The sequence below is a fragment of the Pseudophryne corroboree genome, chromosome 7, assembly GCF_028390025.1.
Source record: "Pseudophryne corroboree isolate aPseCor3 chromosome 7, aPseCor3.hap2, whole genome shotgun sequence".
Classification (NCBI taxonomy): Eukaryota; Metazoa; Chordata; class Amphibia; order Anura; family Myobatrachidae; genus Pseudophryne; species Pseudophryne corroboree.
This window is the reverse complement of record NC_086450.1, coordinates 288,818,389-288,836,133: the sequence shown is the minus strand read 5'-3', so window position 1 is coordinate 288,836,133 and position 17,745 is coordinate 288,818,389. Positions and strand designations below refer to the sequence as shown.

The window sequence follows — 17,745 nt, the reverse complement described above, 5'->3', positions numbered from 1 at the left end:
TCCGTCCATCGATGGACGGCATAACCATTTTTTTTTTTAACGAAGTGCCGGGACACAGAGCATAACTCTGCCTCTGACACCCACGAAGCCCCACTCCCATGTTTTGATTGGCCTATGGGCCAGTCGGTAAAAGAACAGGGATGACCATCAGTTGTGGAAACCATCGATGGTCATCCACTGCATAGTTGGCAGCCATCGATGGTTATTTGCCATATCGCCATCAATGGCAACCACACTGATGGCCATCCCTACTTGCCATCCCTAAATGCCCTGCTTGCCCCTCCCCTGTTGTCACTGGCTCCAGCATGCAGGAGCATTCATAGGTTGTCAGTGCATGCTAGCTATTATTGTGCCAGAAATGTGTACACTACATTTTAACTTTTTTACCTAGTATCCAATGGCCATGAGTACCAGGAGGGGTCCAGCGCTACCCAGCATTAGGCCAGTCATCTTTAGGTGTGGGTGCCCTATTGACTTCTTGACACTGACCATTAGCTTTTGGCAAACATTGATGGATTAGTTTTGACTGATGTTTTCCCATTGATGATGCTCTGTTTCTTTGCCATCGATGATAACTTATTGAGAGGGTTTTTCCCCAGTCCTTAAGCCCCATCCTCCAATAGGACATCCTTTAGCCCTGGCCTCTCCATCTGATTGGCCTTGTGATGCAAATGTGCTGGACACCGATTCATTATTTCATGTACATCTCTATATACGAAGTGACCTGAATTGCAAATGGCTGGGGAGTTTGTAAACTTGAATATGAATACATTGGATACAGTTTTAGTTTTCAAGTTCCAAATCTCAGAATAGTACATTTTGCGGTTTTGCTCTGAAAACCTCATTCGACATGTGGAAGTTTGCAAACCACTCTTAAAAGCGCTGGTTAGTATACAGTATGTACCCCTCAGACACCTGTTCCTGGCAAGATGAACTTACTGGGTTTGAAAATGGGGACAATGATAAAGCATAACTGAAACAGTAAAATGAAAAGCCCAATAAGCTGTGATGACAGCCTCATACATCTTCACTTGTTTCTGACCTTGGCAAATGCCATTAGCAAGATGTAAAGTATAAAGTGACTGAATAATTCTATGTGCTCCACTACATACAGTCAGTTGCATCTCCTGTCTGTATAATGTATTAATACTCTGTTCAAGAAGTTGGCCTACCTTTAGCTAGCTTTGGAAAGTGCATATTTCCAGACTTTTCAGCCCCTATTTAGCAAAGATAAGCATCTACATACACTACCTTTCCCCTATCACACCTCCCTTCCTTGCTGTGTGAAAAGTAACTCCTGCTGTGCTGTGGATAATTCTTTGCTGCTCCCACCTGTACACAGTGAGTCAACGAATAGTGGGGGTCATTCCGAGTTGATTGCTCGCTAGCTGTTTTTAGCAGCCGTGCAAACGCTATGCCGCCTCCCACTTGGAGTGTTTTAGCTTAGCAGAAGTGCGAACGAAAGGATCGCACAGCGGCTACAAAATATTTTTGTGCAGTTTCAGAGTAGCTTCAGACCTACTCAGCGCTTGCGATGACTTCAGACTGTTCCTGTTTTGACGTCACAAACATGCCCTGCGTTCGCCCAGCCATGCCTGCGTTTTTTCTGGCCCTTCTGCGTTTTTTCAAACACTCCCTGAAAACGGTCAGTTGACACCCAAAAACGCCCACTTCATGTCAATCACTCTGCGGCCAGCAGTGCGACTGAAAAGCTTTGCTAGACCTTGCGTGAAACTACATCTGCTGTTGTGAAAGTACGTCGCTCATGCGCATTGTGCCGCATACGCATGCGCAGAAATGCAATTTTTTTTGCATCATCGCTGCGCAGCGAACATTTTCATCTAGCGATCAACACGGAATGACCCCCAGTGACCGGTCCTAAATTATTTCTAATACAAAACTTGTTTCCTTTGAACTATTCTCTATCTGGCGGCAGCACTGTTAGTGTAGAGGGTAGCATTACTGTCTCACAGCCATGAGATCAATTCCTGATTTAGGAAATATGTGTGTGGAGTTTTTATGTTCAATTCATGTTTGTGTGGGTTTCCTCTGGGTTCTCCAGTTTCCTCCCACACTCCACAAAAACATACTGGAAGCAAAATTGGCTGTACATGGATGGGTCTGGATGATAGGGATTAAGAATGTAATCCTCACCTGAGCAAGAATTGACGTGAATACTCTCCGTAGAGCGCTTCGGAACATGTGTGTGCGATATAAATAACTGTTAATAAACTTAGAAAAGTCTAGTACTCTCTGCTCTGTATTCTGGAGTTGTTCCTCCAAAAGCAGTATGTGGAATCGCTCAGTCCGGTGAGGTGGAGGATAAAAACACGATTACATTGTAGATAGTTTATTATGCTGTCATCGTTCTTTGCGAGCCAGTAGCACCCGGGCTGAGGGGGCAGCTTGCTCCGTGCCCAGGCAGGAAGCAGCAACAGGCAATGGTGGCTGATCTCCCCACTACTACAGACAGGAGATGTCTGTGCATGTGCTGGGGGCATTGGGGGGAGCCTCTTCCCTTCCTCCCCGGCCGCTACTACACCTACAGTATTGCTGGCAGCAGCAGCAGCAGCAGGACACAGGATACATCACGCAGAACTGGTTAGGCCGCCGCCGCCGCGGCTGCCACAATGTGACATTTAGGGATTGTAGCCCCGCCCGGTGTGTGAGGGGAAGGAGAGGAGTCCGGGCCTCCGCTGCTGCTGATAGGTGGCTTTGGAGGGTGTCCCTATGCTGGAGACTTTGTGCATTGCTGAAAGTTGGCAGAGTCCGGAATTGGGAGGAAATACTATTATTATTCATCCTTACAGCTTTCTATAGTGTGTGATCGCCTATAGGAGTTACACTGGGGAGCCTGCAGGATACAGCGCCCGGATCCCGGTCTGTCTCTCACTGTCCGACTGGAGGATGAGAACAGCTCTCTGACTGGTGAGTTGTAACTTTCTCTGCTGACAAGTCCGAGAGCGGAGTGTGAGCTGCGGGCATGGAGAGCCGGTGTATGTACATCATGGAGAGCTGGGGCATGTACATGTAATGTGTGTGGAGAGTATGTGCCTATACGTATAATAGTATGGAGAGCTGGGGGATGTATAGTACATGTAACAGCATGGAGAGCCGGTGTATGTACATGTAATGATGTGTGTATATGGAGAGACTGTGCTTGTTCATGTAATAGCATGGAGAGCCTGTGTACAGTCTGTACATGTAATGGTGTGTGGAGAGTCTGTGCGTATACATGTAATAGTATGGAGAGCTGGCGCATGTACAGTACATGTAATAGCATGGAGAGCTGGTGTGTGTACTTGTAATGGTGTGTATAGAGTCACTGCGTGCACTTGTAATAGTATGGAGAGCTGGGGTATGTACATGTAATAGCATTGAGAGCCGGTTTATGAATGTGTAAAGGTGTGTGTAGATTATCTGCGTGTACATGTAATAGTATGGAGAGCTGGGGTATGTACATGTAATAGCATCGAGAGCCGGTGTATGAACGTGTAAAAGTGTGTGGAGAGTCAATGCGTGTACATATAATAATAGTTTGGAGAGCTGGGGTATGTACATGTAATAGCATCGAGAGCCGGTGTATGAACGTGTAAAAGTGTGTGGAGAGTCAATGCGTGTACATATAATAATAGTTTGGAGAGCTGGGGTATGTACATTTAATAGCATGGAGAGCCGGGGTATGCACTTGGAATGGTGTGTAGAGATTATCTGCGAGTACATGTAATAGTATGGAGAGCTAGGACATGTACATATAATGGTGTGAAGAGTTGGGGCATGCACATGTAATGGTGTGAAGAGTTGGGGCATGTACATGTAATGGTGAGGAGAGACGGTCCATGTACATGTAAATGTATGTTGAGCCGGTGTGTATGTACATTTAATGGTATGTTGAGAGCTTGCACATGTACCTGTAATGCTGTGGAGAGATGGTGCATGTGCATGTAATAGTAAGGAGAGTTGGGGCATGTACATGTAATGGTCTGGAGAGTTGGAGAACGTACATATGATGGTATGGAGGGTTGGTACACATAAATGAAATGTGTGTATATCAAACAATTTGTAAATATGAAGTTATGGAAAAACTGGCAAGAACTTGTAATAGTATGGAGATTTGGTGCATGAACATGTAATGGTGTGGGGAGCTGGTACATGTAATAGTATGGAGATTTGGTGCATGAACATGTAATGGTGTGGGGAGCTGGTACATGTAATAGTATGGAGATTTGGTGCATGAACATGTAATGGTGTGGGGAGCTGGTACATGTAATAGTATGGAGATTTGGTGCATGAACATGTAATGGTGTGGGGAGCTGGTACATGTAATAGTATGGAGATTTGGTGCATGAACATGTAATGGTGTGGGGAGCTGGTACATGTAATAGTATGGAGAGTTGGTGCGTGTACATGTAATGGTGTGGAGAGTCTGGGAGGGTACATGTAATAGTGTGGAGAGTCTGTGTGGTACATTTGTGTGCTATAAAGACAGATGCAATGTGCTGGTATCAGGACTGTCACTGTGGTCACTGTATACAGCTGGAACCAAATACAGACATGGCAGCATGTTTGTTTACAACATCAGAACAGATAGACACAGATGGCAAGGAAAACTGTTTGCTTTGTGCCAGTGGATTGTTACATACTGTAGCCACAAGCAGAAAAGGAGAAAGAGAAGAAGAAAGTTCCCTGGGACTTTCCTGAACAGTCCATAACCTTTCAGATCTCGTGACTAACTACAGTAGTGATGTAATAAACTTCATTCATAGATTGTTCCTTCATCTGCAGGTACAGCTGCAATTTTCCTGTTTGGAGAAATATCTGTGGCCTGTGTATGTAACTAATTAAACACACATCCAGAGCTAAAGTTAATGTCTAAGCTATATCACCACTTTATTGTTGTGTTGGGCAAAGTTGTATCTTATATAAGAGGACTCATATGGAGGTGATTAAATAGTTTTTTTTGGGGCGCTCTATTCAGCTCTTTACTTGTTGCTCCAATAGGGTGCGACAGTCGTGAGCACCCATTGCTTATCATGCTTGTACGCCCAAAAATACTGGTTGGTTCTCCCCAAACATGGACTTTTCGCCAATTTATGCTCCCTACCTCAGGAATGTGCAAGCAGAAGTATGGGTACCTGTGACATTGATGCCAGTTGGCACCCAAAAAATAACGAAATCTTCTTCTATTTGTCATTGAATGCTAAAATGGACGGTATACACCATTCATTATGTCAAACATTCACAGCACAAGGGGTCATCACTGGTATTAACCATTACTCTCCTGTCCAGCGGTGTACCCCATCTCAGTGTAGTCCGCTTATGTGTTGCCAGACGCCTAACACTGCCAGCAAAGGGTTATTGTGAAATGTGCATGGCAGCCAATAACAGATGTACATAGTACTTCAACCTAGCGGGGATTCAACAAATACATAAACGCATCTCTGGGTCCACATTGCCGCAATGGGAACTTTATCAAGAAAATTGTCTACAGATGGCAATAACATTTATCTTAAAACAGCAGTAAAATGTTTGATACTACATGCATCTCATTCTACTTAACAGATTATGAGGACATGGGCATGACTGATACGTGGGGAGCCGCCCCAGCAATCATTGGGGGAAATTCAGTAGAATGTGATGTGCCAACAGGCGTTACAGCGATGCTCAGCTGCAGGCATATCGGTCAGTTATGGTAGTGCCGCCTTCATAAATTTTTCCCTTATGCCTCTATGGAGTGCAAGGTAAAGCTTGCCATACAGGTGGGCGCGAAGGAATTGCACATCATGTCTGTCATGTTCAGTTCAATTCCCCCCATTGATTTCTCGTCAATAACTCCATGATAAATTGAACTAAAGTGTGTTAACTCCTCTTCCCATGGAAAATGGGAGGAATAGGAATTATCACTGGATGACAACTAGAGTCCATAATGTTCTAGAATAAATACTTGGAAATGTGTTTGGGACACCCCATCCATTCAATGGTACAAGTTTGACACCAGGGCAGTACTTTCATATGCATAAAGAGACAATAAAATTTCCCATCTTTTTCCAGCTATTCTTTTCAGTTGTTTACTCATGAAATACCCATTTATGTTATACTAGACATGTAGGCATTAGTTGTAAGGTTTCTTTTTGCTAATGTAATAATGCAATACAGTTTTACAGACTTATATGCACATCATTAATAGCTGAACTACCATTTGTGTTTCGGGCCTTAAACTATAGTACTTAAGAGGAAGCTTACTGTCTCATATTTGTTGTACTCCACAAATAGTCATAACTTATCTACCAGCCCGTCAAAATGACGGAACAACATAACAGTAATGTCTGCGCCGGCAGTTGTGCACACCCAAACGAAACTACACTTAAATTGCTCTGTCGGGCTCCATCTAGTGGTCACCGGCGCGCAAAACATTGGGTGAGAGACAGCGTTAGGCTTTTATTATATAGGATATGTTTAATAAATAATAATTTTTCTTAAGGCCCATACACACTGGGCAATTTTGAGCTCAAAGTAGCTCCCTTGTGGCATTTTGAGCTACTTTGAGCTCAAACTCGGCTAGTGTGTATGGCCGGGCGATGAGCAATGAGCGCTGATACGTGCTCCTGCATCATCTGTAGCCGCCACTGTCCGTCGTTCTGTTTGAACAACCGAGTGAAGCACTTTCCACAGTCTCCTATTGTGGAAAGTGCTTCAACCCCCCCCTCCCCGTGAACATCGCTGGCACAGGGAAAATAGCTCAGTGTGTATGCACTGCGCTATCATCGCACTGCATACACGCTGGGCAAAACCGCCCAGTGTGTATGCACTAAAAAAGTAGGGAGTTAAACTGATATATTAAACGGATCAATTTCTTGAGGCATAAATTATCATTCATTCTGTTTACTGTGCTTTGTGACATTAATTCAAGTGGCTACCAATAAGTATTGTGACTATCTAAAATCGGTTTGTTTTTGTGTTACGTATTCTTCTTTTGTGCTGTCGATACTAATAAATAAAGGCTGATAGGCTGAATAGTATAATTTCAGAAATGTAAATAGTCTGAGTTGTTTCACTATTCCAAACTGTTTGTGTACCACAGTGCTAAGTGATACTTGGTGGGCGGACACACATGGCAGCTTGATGTTCTGATGCAGCAGCTTTTGCAGTAAGCTACATAAACCCTTTTGCTGCCAGGGATCAGCTGACTTTTTTCTCCTCAGGTGGCCTAGTTGGTTTTCATATTGTTAAGTGCACCAATATAATATTATATACTTTAAACTTCACTGCAACCTATCCAAAATAAAAGTATTATTAAAGTAGACACCCTGTAGAATTTAAATGTTAGTGAAATAATAAATAAGACTAAAGAAAAATATTATGCATGTCAAGAACTGTGATGAACACACTATTTAATACACAAAGAGGCCTGTACAAAGTACTTAAGGTGGGTACACACTAGGCGATGTGCTCTATGGGCCTAAGTCAGACCTGATCGCTGCTGTGCGGTTTTGCACAGCAGCTGATGGCCATCTCAGCCCTGCGATCGCTTCTACTCCAATACGTCTCTTGGCGCTAATACCAGATATATGTAAATGATCAGATATCCTAAATGGTCTATAGTTTGAATAAACAATCAGCTGCAGAGTGCTATATTATGCCTGTGTACGCATAAACATCAATCTCCTGTTGCTACAGGAGACTACAAAACTATCAAATTTCACTCTGCGCTACTTCTATGATTAGTCAGGCAATTCTTTATTGGAGAAACCACCTATTCCATCACACAGTGGTGAGCCTGCTATTTACCATACAGACGGCTACAACTGAATATATGCACGTTACCTTTTTGCCACACTAGTATCAACTAAGATTGCTACTAACACGTTCAGACAGCGTTACCATGTGGCTACTTTAAGATACCTGGAAGGAACGTATATCAGGACAACTGCTGTCACTTTTTTGTTGGACGGAAGGAAACTGAGAGTTCCAAATTCACAATATATACAAGAGTCATCACGGGGTAACCGTGCTTATGGAGATCGTGTGCACACTATAGCTTCAATTGATCTACCTCTTTATTAGCGGCCAGATTAGCTGGATCCGGTATTCGGAGTATACAGGCAATATACAGAATTGTATGCACAGTTATAGGATATGTGTGTGGTATATTGTATACCTTTTAATATTGATTTTTATTTGGACCGGTGTTAGAAATATGCATTTTTTGATGTAATTCATTTATTAAAAATATTTTTTCTAATGTAATTGCATGTGTTTATACTAATTTCGAAAGCCTGACTAATCATAGAGGTAGCGCAGAGTGAAATTTGATAGTTCTGCGATCGCCTCTGTCTGATTGACAGGCAGAGGCGTTCGCTGGGTGGGAGGGGGCGGGCTGGTGGCGTTGGCCCGGACCGTGCAGGGGGCGGGCCGTGGTGGCTGCATGACGTCGCACGCAGCCACTGCAACCCGGACAGCAACAGGTAGCTCCCTGCCAGCGCGCAAGAGCTGCGCTGGTAGGGAGCTACTCTACAGGTACAAAATCATCTCCGCCATGCAAAGCATTTGTACATGTGCGGGAGGGGGCAGGGGTTTAGGGCTTGACATGCGGGGCGGACTAGCCCTGTGCTGGGCGTCCCCCCGCATGTCTGAGTAACTGATTGTAGCCGTGCAAAATGTTGCACGGCTACGATCAGGTCTGAATTAGGCCCTATGAGCGACGTCGCCTAGTGTGTTTCCTTCCCTTGCCAGGGTGGGTCGGCGGCAGTGCATACACGCTGAGTGATATGATAACCATGTCGCTCAGTGATGGCGCGGCCGCGCCGTGCATGCACTTTTTGGACGACAATGCAAATTAAGCTGCATGCTTGGCTGACAGCGAGGGTCGTTAATGACCCGCGGGGCCATACATTGCTCGTTGTCGTCAGCATACATACTTAGCTATATAGTGTTCCTTCTAGGCTGTTTCAGCAGGGTGCTGCACCCTGCCCATTTTTGAAATGTGAAAAGGCACCCTGCCCTTTTTCAGTGCACCCTGCAGGATCTTAAATCGCCCCCCTGTATACAGAATGCAACAGTCAGAGTGCATGTTACAATGTAGTTGTTTCCAATTTCAGAGGTAGGCAAGGAGTAGACAATTTCTATACTTAATGAAATGGATAGCAGAGGAGGGGCTGTAAATGGTATCACTGCAGTGGCTGCCGTCATAACACAGCACTCTGATATAGAGGAAAAGAACAGGGTAAGCAGTGAGCATGTACTGCTTACACTATTTCCCTAGTAGAAGAACAGACTTATTGTGTACCTATACTGTATAATTTAACCCTCTGCTTAACTTTTCTGTTTTATAACACATAAGGATTATAACTTCTTCAGCAGTAGAGGAGACATTTATTATTATCTACTTATTATATATACTGTAGACGTTCTTTCAAGAAGATTGGACATATACTGTATGTTTCTCAGTACAGATGTTGGGTGTTACATGGGTGTCCTATATGTATGTAGGGGTAAATGATACATTAAGGGGAAAATATATGTATAAAAACTATAAACATATGCGCTATGCTTTGTGCGCAAAGCGTCACACCAAAAATGTGCCCTTCAAAATTAAAATGTGCCCTCCTCAGTGATCAGCACCCTGCCCTAAAATAATCCTAGAATGAACACTACTATAAATTAAACAACGTCGCTCAGGTAGGGTCTAAATGAGTGACGTTGTTTAATTTAGCACTAAGTGTGTATGCAGCCTTTAGACCTAGGCACCAGATAGAGACAAAACCATGATTGTGTGGCTCCCCCCTTCCCCTCCTACCTTTAGAGTTGTGCTGTAAAGACATACCATCACCATACTTGTTGCAAATTTGGTGTGGACACAACATGGTGTGGCCACACCCCGCTAAAGTACAAGGCCCCAGAACTTTTCATGACAGCAGTTGAGTCCTACAACAGTCTGAGTAGAGTAAAAAGTGTAAAATTGCACTGTGAAAACACAGGCAACAGGTGGGATGAAGAAGACCATACTTCCGTAGGTTGACTACAGTAATTTCATACAGGTACAGACCAAGAGGCATACACGCTTGTCCAAACTATAATTATTAAGTAGTATTATATAGTTTAAGGGCAGGTGCAAATACACCATGATGCTGATCACCAGTACTAGCTAGCCACTCTGATTGGCTGATGGCAGGTGCTCCGCTGACAGGTACTTTTCTTGGATGCTCCTACAAACGTCATGTTTTTTTTGCACTTGTTTTTCTATTGTCCTTCTGTTGTATTTGATGTTTTGAATAGGCTATGTACTGTATAATAGCGAATGTGTATTTCAGTAGTAAAACGTAATGATTATGAAATATGCCTAGCTTAAATCTGCACTTATGCTACTGCTGAGGATCTGAGTTTCACATTTGGTAGTGGCAACTCTGCATATGCCAGCAGTTGTAGCTTTATTAGTGAGTTTGGGGATGTGCTTGGGGCCTAACTCAGCATCAGTCCTATAACAAGAAACATTAGACTTAATGTTAGGTACCCCCAGTACTCAGAGACGCCTTGAAGCGACCTGGGGGCTTCCCATACCTTTGCAAATGTGTGCAACTGAGATCTCTGAAATTTCTACTACCATGTAGTTATCAAATCCTGTTGCTGATGTCATCCGGTGTGCTAGGGATACCAATGTTTCTTGTTCAGAATAACCCCTCCCTCTCATGCACCTGGATGACATTACTAATTGGATAAGAGCAGTTACCAAACTTCTTGTATCAGCCCTATAACGTCTACTAAATGTAAAAGTGTAATTTATATACAGTTGTGTCTACATACAGCTATACTCACATCATGCTAAAATGCCCCATTTGGCGCGCCACTGATTTTGCAATTTAGATGCGCCACGCGACTATTTATTTAAATATGCATCTTAAATTGCTATTGTATACCATTTCTTTGACAACAATACTATTCCTTAGTACTTAGTACAATATTAGAGTATTAAGATGAAAAATTCAGGAAAAAGTACACAATCTGGGTAGAAAAGGCAAAAGACAGAGGTCCTATATGAGTGACTATCACCATATCTCATTATGCTTAATATCCTACTGTATACCACTTCCTTTGAGACAAAAACATAATAATCCTTAGTACGTAGTAAACTGTTAGCTCCTTAGTGAATTAAGATGCAATATTCGAAAGTACCCAAGTCCGGTAAATGCGGCCCATAGCAGACCGTCTATGTCATGCCTGGTGTCTCAGAGCAAAAAGGATAGGTGTATGAGGACATATCTGTACAGTTCACAAAACATACCTAACCACAAGCATGCAATATCATAAACAGAAGTGTACTAGGGGAATTCAATTAGACACTGTAATTTACCTGTCACAACTGAGGGCTGGTGTTGGTGTGAGGCTGCCTCAGTTGTAGGGGTTGGTGTATAGGTGAATCTAGGTGGCAGAATAGGACTCCTAGACATAGAGGACTTCTACCACCAATGCCCAAAGATGTGACCACGACAACAAAGATAAAAATAAATGTTCGTTTATTAGACACAGTTCTGGTGGTACACCGGCAGTTTACACAAGATGATATGAAAGATGATTAAAAACAGTACATGGTTCCAAGAACAATAACAGCTGCGATATTTCCTTAGGTGTGGTATCCGGGTGTGGTTCATCAAATCGACAGTATCTAGGTCGACAATGTTTAGGTCAACCACTATAGGTCGACAGTCACTAGGTCGACATGGATGGAAGGTCAACAGGGTTTCTAGGTCGACATGTGCTAGGTCGACAGGTCTAAAGGTCGACATGAGGTTTTGTTTTTTTGGTGTCGTTTTCTTCGTAGAGTGACCGGGATCCCAAATTAGTGCACCGCGTCCCCTCGCATGGCTCGCTTCGCTCGCCATGCTTCGGGCATGGTGCCTTCGCTCCGCTACCGCTTTGCTCGGCACACTTTACCGTTCCAATCGTAGTCCACGTGGATCGTTAAGTATGAAAAAATTCAAAAAAAGAAAAAAATGTGAAAAACTCATGTCGACCTTTAGACCTGCCGACCTAGCACATGTCGACATAGAAACCATGTCGACCTTCCATCCATGTCGACCTAGTGACTGTCGACCTACAGTGGTCGACCTAAACATTGTCGACCTAGATACTGTCGATCTTCAGACCGGATCCCGTGGTATCCGCACAAGACTAGCTTGGGAGTTTAAGGAGATGGACAGTCCTTACCAACACCTAGGTGCTGTAGAATAGGTGATAGCTGGAACTAGTCAGCAGATGGAATACGGAGACTGAATGTACTGCAGAAAGATGAATATCTGTAGACTGCCGGTTTTGCCAGATGAAACGGAAGGTGAAGAACTGTGGATGAAGTGCAGGTCCGGATGAAACATATAATGAAGCTGAATAACACTAATGATGCTAGAGATCGATGAATTGAGAGACAGATGACTTGGTACTGTAAATATCACGAACACCGATGACGGTAGATAGGTGAACACCACTGGGAGCACAATGCTGGAAGCTGGTGTTGATTCAAATCATTGCCACTCGCAGGGTGATGTTTGGCGTTGGTCTCTGTAGAACTGGAGACTTCAGGAGCTGGAATACCTGGAACACAGTTAGAGTCACAGAGAGCAGAGACAGGATACACTTGGTGATGACAACCAAAGCACTGTCGATTTCCTGGTCTAAGATCAGTCCCTTTATACCCTCAGCAGTGCAGGGATTGGATCAGCAATCAGGTAAGCTCAGCAGGACTGTGGATTGGTAGAAACAGTATCACATGATCAGAACCAACATGGCTGCGCCCATACTGATTCTTGGAGGGAAACCTGGCTTGTATTCTATATGGAACTTTCACAGCAATGGCGGCAGCGGCCACTGGACCCAGAGAATGACAATACTGCACAGCATTCCCCCAGCGCCAGCAACAGACGTTACGGCGGGTGAGAGGCGCTGCACAGACCCGTAGTTTTATAACAAGGTAATCGCGGCAAGCGGCCGCGGCTGACAGGAGACGTCACATGGATCCATCCACACGCTGGAAGCGCAGCAAAGGCGGCGGAGGCCACAACTGACAGGATGTGTAATGCAGAGCCGTCCACAAGCTGAGAGTCCAGTAATGGCGGCGGAGGCCGTGGTGACCCAGAAACGCCATTCCATTTAAGAGTTTCTTGTGACAGCACCTGCAAGCTAACAGGGAGGGAATATGAAGTAAGGGCATAACATCATGACTGAGACCCGGCCCTGGAACGCTGAGCCAGCCTCAGAAGACACCTGAAAGGTAAAAAATAATGTCCAGTAGTCCGGATCGTGACATTACCATGAACTAATTGTTCTCCCTGGGGCTATTCAGTTAACTCCTGCCAGCAGCTTTTATCAGGGAAAATCACGAAAAACTCTTATTTTTCGCACCTGAAAAAATATTTGGGTTAATTGTTTCCCCCCTAAACCATAATCCTGTCCTTTTTCTGTACATTCAAGTTATAGGTATACTGAGTTTATTACATATTAGTGGGTCATAATAATATTTATGTATGTGAGTTTTACAAAAATAAGTTTTTACAATTTTCTCTGTGACAGCCCATGCAGTGAACAAATAACAAGGGGATGTCCAATTAGCTCCAGTTATTTACCGGGGCTAATTGTTCTGCCGGGGGCTATCCTATTAGCCCCAATAAGCCGTCATGAGCTTCGCCTTATCAGGGCTTCTAATGCTGCATGCACCGGGTGTCGGTTCCTGACAGCTGCCGGTACAGCGCTGACCTCCGGCTCCCCGGTCATATGTCCGCCACCGGGGTCAGGGGAAGAGGGGGCTGCGGCTCTACTTCTGTGCCGGCTCCCAGGCCACAGATCCCTCCCTGCAGTCCAAGCCTGCTGCTGCTGCAGCGGGCATGTGAAACTGCAGGTCACCGCGGCTTCTCTGGGAGGAAACAGACCCGTTTTCAAGCGAAAATGGGGCTGTTTTTCATGAAAATACACAGGTTTCACTGAACCTGTGTTTTGTCAGGAGGTCAGCTTTTTCTTTTACGGGCTTTCACCGGTAATTGGATATCCCCCGAAGAAGTTTATAATTTCACTCCAAGATGTCATATGGGGCTCTCTAATGCTACCAGGTAGCAATAGGAAGAATGTGTTGTTGTAAATGGGAGTGATTGGATAGTATCTAGTAATGGAGGTTGAGGTAATGCTATGGCGGCAGTTCAATTACAGTAGTGTCGTTGTGTGGTTGTGAAGTGCGGTGCGCATGTAAGATTTCAGTCAGTGGCAGTTGAAATAGTTAAAAGATCATTTAACAAGAACTGATAATTCCGATCATTCATAAAACAATACAGTAGTCCATTCCTGTCATAAACTTGCCCAAAATGTAAAACATATGAGGGGGTTCCCCCAGGGCACCCATTACAGAGGCAGAATCAGGATTTCTAACAGGGGGTTTCCAAATGCTGGATTTTGGAGCGAGTGTGTCCAGCCCATGAAGAGAGCTTAATTGCATATAAATACATTAATCAGAATTCATTTATTCACAATAACCACTATTCTTTGCTCTTATTATATGCAAATGAATCCCTCTGCATTTTTTTTTACGTACTGCTCTAGTGGTACGTCAGCTTCACTGACAGCTGGCTCATACGCTAATGTGAGTCTGCTGTCAGTGTGCATTTTTACTTAGGGCAGGCAGATCTACTATGTTCTCATGGGAACTATAGTTTGTACTGCTACTATGGTAAGCTGTTCTATGTTTCAGTACCCTCCCACTTGGAAAAAGTGTTGGACTGAATCAACCAATGAAAGTCCTTTACAGCCTATTGAAAATAGTTTTTTTTTTTTTTTGCTTCTTTTTCCTCAATTTTGCATTTTAGTACACATGTACTATACGAACTACTTGTAAAGGAATTGGTGTAAAGTCACAGATAAAGCATGACGATGGACACAGCCCAGGTCACTCATATCGTTCCTGTCTTACTGCATACTTATTCGTCAGTTTTTCAACTTTTTCCTCAAATTTGTATCTAACTTTGCTTATAGTGTTTTAGGTATTTAGGATTATTATTTTTGTAGCAAAGGAACTGGTATAAAATCACAGATTAAGTATGACAATGCACAGTGTGGATTACTCGTCTTTTGCCTTTTTACCCGAGAGCTGCGAGTTATCCACTTCTAGGATCCAGGCATCAGAAGTGACTTGACACCATGTGTGGGCGAACTGAAGAAGTAGGTCTCCCACCCTGGGGTACCCTAGGGGGAGGCCCGACCAGTCAGGCTGAGGGTTTGTCCTCTGGCTTGGTAGTTGGGATATCTAGCAACACAAGCCTGTATGGTTTTGGGTTTGGAGGTCTTGACGATGCGAGGTCTGTAAAAGTCTGACCTTTGGCCTTGCCTTGCAGAGTAAGCTGGTTTAGGGGCAGTCTCTCTCCTGTTGCAGGCAAAGACGTTTTGGGTCAACTTCCGAAGTACCCAAAACTCTTCTGCTGCGCTAATTGTTAGAAACCTGTCCCAAGGAGACCTCACTGTAGGGCACTGACTGCTCTTAACCCTATTTTCTACTTTTCTGCACAGAGCTCAGCAACACATTATGGCCCTCATTCCGAGTTGATCGCTCACTGCCGTTTTTCGCAGCACAGTGATCAGGTTACTACTGCGTATGCACTGCAATGCGCATGCGCGTCGTACGGGTGCAAACAGCATCGTTGCTATGCAGTGCTTCTAGCGACGAATCCATTCACACAACCGATCGCAAGGAGATTGACAGGAAGAGGGTGTTTATTGGTGTCAACTGACCATTTTCTGGGAGTGGTAGGGAAAACGCAGGTGTGTCCAGGCGTTTGCAGGGCAGGTGTCTGACGTTAATTCCGGGACCGGAAAGACTGTCTGATCGCTGCTCTGCAAAAAATAGCTAGCGAGCGATCAACTCGAAATGAGGGCCTATGTACAGTAGTTAAGAAATTCCACAAGTGGTCAGTGACCTAGGCATGCAGAACAGGCTTGAAAGATTATATACAAAGTAATTTAATGCTGTAAGGAAGTGAATCTAAAAAAACCTGCATGCTGTAGTTTCACATGGGACAGTGCACTGGGTGTGTACTTGGTTCCTCAAGAATTTCTCATGAGATAGCAGCAGACTGTCTGTGCTGCCAGTTACAACACTAGTATCACATGGCAGATTTTGTTCTCAGCTATAACACATGATAGTTATATCAATTCGGGTATGGGACTTGGGGTCGGCAGTGTCTAGGTTGACACCCATTAGGTCGACACCTATTTGTTGACAGTGGGTCGGTCGACACTAGAAATAGGTAGACACGGCCATTAGGTCGATATGAACAAGGTCGACATGAGTTTTTCATGTTTTTTTTCGTGTTGTTTTTTTCGTAAAGTGACCAGGAACCCCAATTAGTGCACCGTGTCCCCTCGCATGGCTCGCTTCGCCCGCCATGCTTCGGGCAAGGTGCCTCGCTCTGCTACCGTTGCACTCGGCACAGGTTACCGTTCCCAGTCGTAGTCCACGTGGATCGTAAAGTATAAAAAAGTTTAAAAAAAGCGAAAAACTCATGTCTACCTTTTTGCATGTCGACCTAATGGACGCGTCGACCTATTTCTAGTGTCGACTTAGCCACGGTCGACCAATGGGTGTCGACCTAAATGGTGTCGAACCAGAGTCCGGATATCATCATTTCTTACTTCATATCTTTAAAAAGTGCAAAAATAATCATTTACATCTTTACATGTGTCCAATCGGGTTTTTAGACCTATGGTAACTACTGTTTAATTCGTTCTTCCTCCAGTACCCTTCTGATTAATATATTTTAAATGAGCAGCTCTTGCATACTGTAGGTTTTAATGCATTGCATTGTATCCATGTGGACTCATTCATATTAATTGAAGTGGATCTTTTACCATGCATAGAACATAGGGGGTCATTCCGAGTTGATCGCTCGCTAGCTAGTTTTAGCAGCCGTGCAAACGCTATGCCGCCGCCCACTGGGGAGTGTATTTTAGCTTAGCAGAAGTGCGAACGCATGTGCAGCCGAGCTCTGCAAAAACAGTTTGTGCAGTTTCAGAGTAGCTCTGAACCTACTCAGCGCTTGCGATCACTTCAGCCTATTCGTGTCCGGATTTGACGTCATACACCCGCCCAGCGAACGCCAGCGTTTTTTCAGACACGCCTGCGTTTTTTCAGACACATCTGCGTTTTTGCAAACACTCCCTGAAAACTGTCAGTTGATACCCAGTAACGCCCCCCCTCCTGTCAATCTTCTTGCGGCCGTCAGTGCGACTGAAAACTTTGCTACCTGTACACAACCACAACGGGCTTTGTACCCGTACAATGCGCGTGCGCATTGCGGCCCATACGCACACGCAGAAATGCCGATTTTTAGCCTGATCGCTGCGCTGCGAACAATGGCAGCTAGCACTCAACTCAGAATGACCCCCATAATCTGACGCAGAATGGGCCTTTACAAATGAGAAGCACTGCACGGTATTAATTGCTGCCCCCAATTCCCCCTCTATTTCACTGGATGGGACGGGATCTTGTTAGCATAACGGTATTCAGAGTGGTGACAGTCGGAATCCCGACACTGGTCAGAAGACCGACATTGGGATCCCAACATCAATCGCAGTGCTAGCGCTGGAATACTGGCTGACTACATCCTGATCATAAGTATGCCGCTGAGGGTTAGGGTTAGGCTGCTTTGGAGGTTAGGGTTAGGCACTAAGGGGGGAGAGTTAGGGTTAGGCTGCAGGGAGGGAGGGGTAGATGGGGAGGGT

General features: G+C 44.5%; 1 protein-coding gene across 1 annotated transcript in view; it reads left to right on the top strand.

Annotated features, from left to right (window-relative positions):
- The first annotated feature begins 2,469 nt into the window (after window positions 1-2,469).
- Window positions 2,470-17,745, top strand: part of RHBDF1 (rhomboid 5 homolog 1) — a 353,761-nt gene continuing 338,485 nt past the window's right edge. Inside the window, exon 1 of the mRNA XM_063934209.1 lies at window positions 2,470-2,928. The gene's annotated coding sequence lies outside the window, so the exon portion shown is untranslated. The remainder of the gene's footprint in view (window positions 2,929-17,745) is intronic.